Source organism: Scylla paramamosain, chromosome 2 (assembly GCF_035594125.1).
Source record: "Scylla paramamosain isolate STU-SP2022 chromosome 2, ASM3559412v1, whole genome shotgun sequence".
NCBI classification, from domain to species: domain Eukaryota; kingdom Metazoa; phylum Arthropoda; class Malacostraca; order Decapoda; family Portunidae; genus Scylla; species Scylla paramamosain.
The window spans coordinates 30,509,317-30,516,816 of NC_087152.1; the positions used below are offsets into that span (position 1 = coordinate 30,509,317).

Below are 7,500 nucleotides of genomic sequence, written 5' to 3' on the forward strand. Positions count from 1 at the left end.
GATTTGAGTTCCGCCTTGTGTTGTCATGGGGAGAAGGATGCATGCATTAAGTCAGTCACTCAGCAGTGACACTTGCATATACATGCATAGGAGTTGTGTCATACACTGCCTGGGATGAATGAATTGAGGAGCGACACTAGTGCGGCTAATCCTGATGCAACGCCCTGGATGACGTCTCTCTCTCTCTCTCTCTCTCTCTCTCTCTCTCTCTCTCTCTCTCTCTCTCTCTCTCTCTCTCTCTCTCTCTCTCTCTCTCTCTCGGCTGGCATGACACCCAAGCACTCCAACATTCACCTGTGCTAAGTATTTTGTATTTTCGTCAATAAGCACACTGTTTTATACAAGAGTAGAGCACGCAGTGTTTTTAAAATAGCCAAAAGTAAGGCAATACTTTCATAATTTAAGAGAGAGAGAGAGAGAGAGAGAGAGAGAGAGAGAGAGAGAGAGAGAGAGAGAGAGAGAGAGAGAGAGAGAGAGAGAGAATAAAGAACACAGATCATTTCCTGACGAACGTTCGCGCTTCCCTTCCCGTCACATGAGCAAGGATGGGAGAGTCAGGCAGGAGAGGGAGGCGGCAGGGAGAAAGGAGGGTGTGGAGAGGGAGAGGGCGGACAGTCACCAAGGAGCCAGCAGCCTTGGTCTTCCCCTCAGGCTGCCTCTTGTTGTCACAGAGTCACCTTGCAATGCACGCCAGGCAATGAGTTCGTCCGCCACTCAGCAATCAAAACATTCATACTCTACAGCAGCAGTTCCCAGCCTTTCCTAAGTTCATGCATCCTTCCGCGGGTTTTTTTTAAATTCACGTACCCACGCGCCTAGGACTATTAATTACTAAGTTATTACATGAATATTTCACGCTTTTCTCTCTAGTTTTAAGACTGGAACTGTATAAGTATTAGGTCTATTTTAATTCAAGAAAATAGCTATTCGGTCCTAAATAATTGTTATGTAGGTGCTGAATGTATAATAATACAAACACTTGAGGCGCAAATTGCGTCTAATATAATACATAAATTTGTAATAATTTAATCTCTATTTAAATTAACCCACGTGGACTATAACTGTTCTAAACCGTATATTTTATTCTATCTATTTATTTTTATTTTATTACGAGCGAAACGAAGTTTACTATGGATGCTGTTTCATTTTGAGCTGCCCGGGCCCAGCCTGGCCCGACCGTAGTGCTATTCAAACGCCAGTGTCTCCGGAACTGCGCGGCCGATCGTAACGAAATTAGCACTATATGATAGCACAACTCCATAAATTTTATATGATATAGCTTTGGGTGAAGTCAGTGGGTAACTTGAGAAAAGTAGAAGGGTGTCGAAAATGGGATTTCTCAAAAACTACCCAACCAATTTCAATGAAACTCAAGAAGTGTCATGTTGTTATAATTCTAACAAAATTCCTTATGTCAACTTTTAAGTAGCATTGCGCATGTGCAAAGCCAAAATTCCAACTTTTTAGTTAATTAACTGATTTAGCTCAAATTTTGTTGTTAATAAAAGTAATACAAGTTATAACGAAAAACCATGTCAAATTTGCAATATTACTGCGCATGCGCAAAATACAGTATAACACTTTTTGTAAAGTGACCGTCAGTTTTCTGAAATTTTCACCAACTTCGTTCTTGTCTTAACAAGATTGGATTCACACCACTGAACACAGAATGAAATTTTCTATCCAACAGTATCCAGCACAACCATTGGGCTCTCGTCAAGTTCTGAGCTAGAGTGATTTGAATATTAGGTAAGTGCGCGATGTGGGCGGTGCCTGGAATTGCCGCCAACTTTTCAACTGATGAACTGATAAAGCTCAAATTTCGTAAGTAATAAGATTTATACAAGTTATAACGAAAAAGCATGTAAAATTTGCGAAACTATTGCGCATGCGCAAAATGCATAATATTTTTTTTATAAACCGACTGTCAGTTTTCTGCAATTTTCACTTTTTCTTTTTCTTTTTTTTCTTTTTTTCTTTTTTCTTTTTTCTTTTTTTTTTTTTTTGCCTTACCAAGAATAGACACACACCACTGAACGCAGAATGAAGTTTCCTATCCAGTGGTATACAGCACAACCATTAGGCTGCCGCAAAGTGTTGAGCTGGAGGGATTTGAATATTAGGCAAGTGTGCGATGTGCAGGGTGCTTGAAATTGCCTCTCTCTCTCTCTCTCTCTCTCTCTCTCTCTCTCTCTCTCTCTCTCTCTCTCTCTCTCTCTCTCTCTCTCTCTCTCTCTCTCTCTCTCTCTCTCATTGAAATATCTCTTCTACTGATGTATCACTGACAGCTTCGCTCGTCAGTCGCCTTCCGAGGTGTTTTACTGGTATTTATTTGTGTGTGTGTGTGTGTGTGTGTGTGTGTGTGTGTGTGTGTGTGTGTGTGTGTGTGTGTGTGTGTGTGTGTGTGTGTGTGTGTTTTCCAAGTGTTAGAGTTTGGCACCATGTCCTAATCTCCCTTATGTATTATCAGCACCATATCACCTCAGTAGCTGCGTGGCCAGATTTCAAATCGATCAATCAATCGCTTAGTTATTTAATCCGCACCTATTTCTGTCAACTCGTACTCTCTATAAAGGAATAAAAGGCGTCCTTGATTCAAATTACCTAACTAAAATGTAAAGTTAGACTAGATAAACGTACACACACACACACACACACACACACACACACACACACACACACACACACACACACACACACACACACACTTTCTTGACTTGTCATCAAAGGCGCTGCAAGTCTGGGAAGGCCTCTGGGAAGGTCATGGTGCAGCGGCGAGGCACTGGACGTGAGGCATCTCGTGTGGTGGTGGTGGTGGTGGTGGTGGTGGTGTCAAGTACACTCAGAAAGGACAGGGGTACGAGGGAGGTGGTGGTGGACAGTCGTACTGAGAATGTACTAGTGATATTTAATCTTTTCTTTTTATAAGAGAAATTCATTTAGATTAAGTTTGTTAAGACTTCTTATGCACTTTTGATGTTGTAGTATTGAGTGCCTGATCAAGTAAAATTGATAATTATATAGTAAATGAAGAGCATGGCTTAGCTTTCACTCTAAGAGCTTAACTTAAACGTCTTGTCATTAAACAACTTAAAGAGCCTTGTCTCGCTGAAAATTAGCCCGTGTTCAGAAACACATAGATGTGGTTGTTCCTCGCATATTGCGTGTGAAAGGAAAAAAAAGTTTACACGATAATGATCCGATTCAAAGCAATGTCAGTATGGGTGACTCTGTTTACACGATATCTAAGAACCTTCAGGCATCGTGTAACCAGAAATCCTGTAAAAAAAAAATAAATAATGAGAAAAGAGAGGTTAGGGGATTTGATCTGTTAAATTTTAAAATTTTGCCCTTCTCTCTACTAATATGGAAAGTGAATAATAGTAATTCCTACACTCTATCCTTGTTTGTTAATGCTAACCTTCAATATGAAACCTAAAACACTATAAATGCTTAAGAAAAAAAGAAGAAAATCCTTTATACTCGTATTTAGTTATGTACAGTGCTGGATCGTGCTGGCGAAAACATTGTGTAAATTAATTAAATTTACTATATTTTGAATCGTGTTAAGTTGAATTCGTGTAAAAAAGAACTCGTGTAAACTGTGTCACCTGTATATGACTGTAAATAGATCAAGTGCTTTTGTCCTGGCAGCAGTTCAAGCTAACAATTAACAAGTGCAGAGAGCGGCAAGCATGAGGGGCATGACTAGCCAAGGGTGTGTCTTGAAAGCGCGGCCATTTCCTGTGAACGTGAAGCGGAGCGGGAATAGATCAGCTGTATTTTATCCATCTGTTTGTATGTTATGGATTCTGGGTATTATTATAAGATTAGTTCTTTCTCACTCTAGTTTACGAAAATGTATTAGTCTGGTATTTTACTGTATTCCGCATTATTGTTGCTGTTGTTGTTTGTTGATATTATTATTATTATTATTATTATTATTATTATTATTATTATTATTATTATTATTATTACTATTATTATTATTATTATTATTATTATTATTATTATTATTATTTCATTATTATTATTATTATTATTATTGTTATTATTATTATTATTATTATTATTATTATTATTATTATTATTATTGTGGTTGTTGTTGTTGTTGTTGTTGTTGTTGGTGGTGGTGGTGGTGGTGGTATTTATTCATTTATTTACTTTATGAATGAATCAACTAGGTGGTGGTAAGCGATATACAATACGTGATAAAAAAAAATGACAATGACACGTATAACAATGAAACACGTGACTTTATCACAAAAGAATAGTTTCACTTCCCAGAGTGAGAGAGACTGGTATGTGACGCTGCAAATTTACGAAGAGCGAGTCAGTGATTTACAGTAACATATTGTGAGCATCAGAACACAAGTGAAGCTCCAAGTCGTCGGTGGACCTACACGTGGCAGTTTATAGGCCCGAATTCTGCAGTGCTTTACTCTCTCACCACGGCTATTTTCAAAGGTCACAGAAATGGTTAGCTGGCTTCTCAAGAGTGTCTTTCCTGTTAATAATGAAGTTAATCTTGTCGATCTGTTACTAGAATCGTAAAATCAGTCTTAATAATCCGTGTAAAAAGTCTTTTGAAGTAGTAGTGTGGAGCAAAAATGTTTCAGAATATGGTTTATGGAAGTCAGTGAATCAGTGCAACGAAGAATCTGTCAAGTTAGTGTATTTACAGCCTTGTGTTTGTGAAGAGACATATCCAAGAAGTAAAGAAATGAGGACTGAAAATGAAGACGACAAAAGCGCTGCGTACAAGTTTCTGGTTCCTGCTGTGACATGGAAAGAATGAGTCCACGAGGGAGGGATTTCCAGCCTCTGATTTGCCCTTTACGACGCAGAGGGAAGAATAAACGCGTTCTGCACTTGTCTGTCTGATGGCTTCAATGGTGCTAAGAGATACGTGTTGTTATTGATGTTATTTTACAGTTGTTGTTGTTGTTGTTGTTGTTGTTGTTGTGTATTACTATGATTAACATAATAATAATAATGATAATATAATAATAATAATAATAATAATAATAATAATAATAATAATAATAATAATAATAATAATGATAATAATAATAACTTTTTTCGGTTTCACGTCCGTTTTTCCTAGTTTGTCAGTGGTAGGACGGTGCCTCCTGACGAAGGAGTTTGGTTTTGGCATTTGGGAACCGTTAACCCGAGTGGATACCCTTCCTACCCTCGGACCGGATTCGAACCCGTGCGCCTGTAGACCCCTTGGTCCCAAAACGTTGTTGTTTTTGTTGTTGTTGTTGTTGTTGTGTGTGTGTGTGTGTGTGTGTGTGTGTGTGTGTGTGTGTGTGTGTGTGTGTGTGTGTGTGTGTGTGCGCGCGCGCACGTACGCACGTACGCACGCAAGCACGCACACTTGCGTGCGTGCTTGCACGCACGCATCATCATCATCATAAATGATGATGATGATAATCATGATAGTAATATAATGGTGTGTAAAAATATACGCAGGTCTTTTTAATTGTCTGCCACTCATACCTGCTTTGATTTACAGAAGCCTAATGATGATAATAATAATAATAATAATAATAATAATAATAATAATGATAATAATAATAATAATATAATAATAATGATAATAATAATAATAACAATAATAATAATAATAATAATGATTTTATTATTATTATTATTATTATTATTATTATTATTTTGCCAAAATTGTTTCAGTCATTCAGTGAGAATTCGAGTCATTTCATGAAACCAGTCGTGTATTCGCATAGGTGGAAAATTTATATAAACCTTGAGTCCTGTCCTCGTATTCTCGTGTTCTCTTGTTACTCTGATACAAAGAAACCAGAACAATGGACTCATAAGAAGTTTTATAGGATTACTTCACAGCCAGTTAATTAATCAAATAATTCATGCTTTTGGCGGCACGCCTCCTCAAGTTATCCTGATATAAACAAATTAAAAAGCAAGTATTCGTAGGAAATTTTACTGAATCATCATAAGTGTCAGCAAGGTCTCACTCAATTCATGGTATCAGTCGTGCTTTAAAATCCGTGGAATAATTACATTCACCGTGACTCGTGGTGTGTTATCGCGTTGCAGACAAATAAAAACAAATAAAGTGTGAAATGTACCAAATCACGTCGTCAGTCAATAAGAAATCCATTCATCTAATCAAGCTATGCCTTAAAATCAATGTAATCTTGTATTCACCTTAAGTTATGTAGAAGTGATGTGACGGAGATGAGGAGATGGTAGTAGTGAAGTGCGCTTAGAACAAAACACCCTTTTTGTACAGCTTCCACGGCCGCACTGCACGGGAAACACAAACATTCACACAAGCCGCGGTACAACTGCCAGTCGCCTCCAGTCGTAGTAACACGCTCGTCCCCTCAAACACGTGACGGACAAGGGCCCATCACCACCACCGCCGCCGCCGCCACTACCATTTTCTGTTAGCCCTCACACACATACACACACACACACCACACACACACCACTTCCCTTCTCACTGGTTCCCATCACATCCTTACCACCGCGTTCCTTTAGTCATGTGAGATCCTACATTCCTTGCGCTTGCACCTTCACTCCCTCACAATCCTTCTTACACACCCGCACTCTCCTCACTACTCACATTTCTGATTCACACACACACACACACACACACACACACACACACACACACACACACACACACACACACACACACACACACACACACACACACACACATACACGCACACACACACCAGCCTTGCACTCACACAGTCCTTACTCATACACCAACATCCTCCTTACTACTCACACACACACACACACACACACACACACACACACCAGTCTCTATACTCTCACATTTAAGCCTCTCTCCCTCCTTCGCCACAGCAACTCCATGTCATGCACTCGCTTAATGCATGACAGGACGAATAACAGAAGGGAAACTCCATGTCATGCACTCGCTTAATGCATGACAGGACGAATAACAGATGGGAAAAGCGAGAGAAGCATAGAGTGATATGGGCGATGCATGACAACCAAACATTGAAGAACAGCATTGAAGGAGAAAAAGAAAGAGTGTAGGAGGGAAGGAAAGGAATAAAATTAAATGGAATGAAATAAGATAACAATGGATGAAGGATAAAGGATATGGGGAGAAGAGAGAGAGAGAGAGAGAGAGAGAGAGAGAGAGAGAGAGAGAGAGAGAGAGAGAGAGAGAGAGAGAGAGAGAGAGAAAGGATAAGGCCATGAGTCAAGTAGTGCGGACATCACGAGGTCTCTGTTAACACAGATAAGATAGCTCAGTCATGTGAGGCCGATTTGGGAGGATTCGCCTCTCCACCACCACCACCTGAGAGCCGAGACTGAGGACAACAGGAGATTATGATTACTGGAAAATTTAGCAGTGTGCACTTCTGTTGTTATTTTACGTTATTTGTAGATAATGTTTTGAAAGTATATGAGTGGAATTAAAACATTTACTTATATTCATGACAAAAGAAGATACTGTATTTCGTGTTTGGT

At 39.1% G+C, this 7,500-nt stretch overlaps 1 protein-coding gene across 4 annotated transcripts in view; it reads right to left on the minus strand.

Moving 5' to 3' along the window:
* Positions 1–7,500, minus strand: part of LOC135113001 (uncharacterized) — a 21,544-nt gene that overhangs the window by 12,619 nt on the left and 1,425 nt on the right. Inside the window, exon 1 of one of the 4 annotated variants that reach the window (XM_064027935.1) lies at positions 6,513–6,662. The exons of 2 other annotated variants lie outside the window; for them this stretch is intronic. The gene's annotated coding sequence lies outside the window, so the exon portion shown is untranslated. Of the gene's footprint in view, positions 1–6,192; positions 6,479–6,512; positions 6,663–7,500 lie in introns of those variants that run through there. One more of the 4 variants, XM_064027923.1, reaches the window with a different exon arrangement.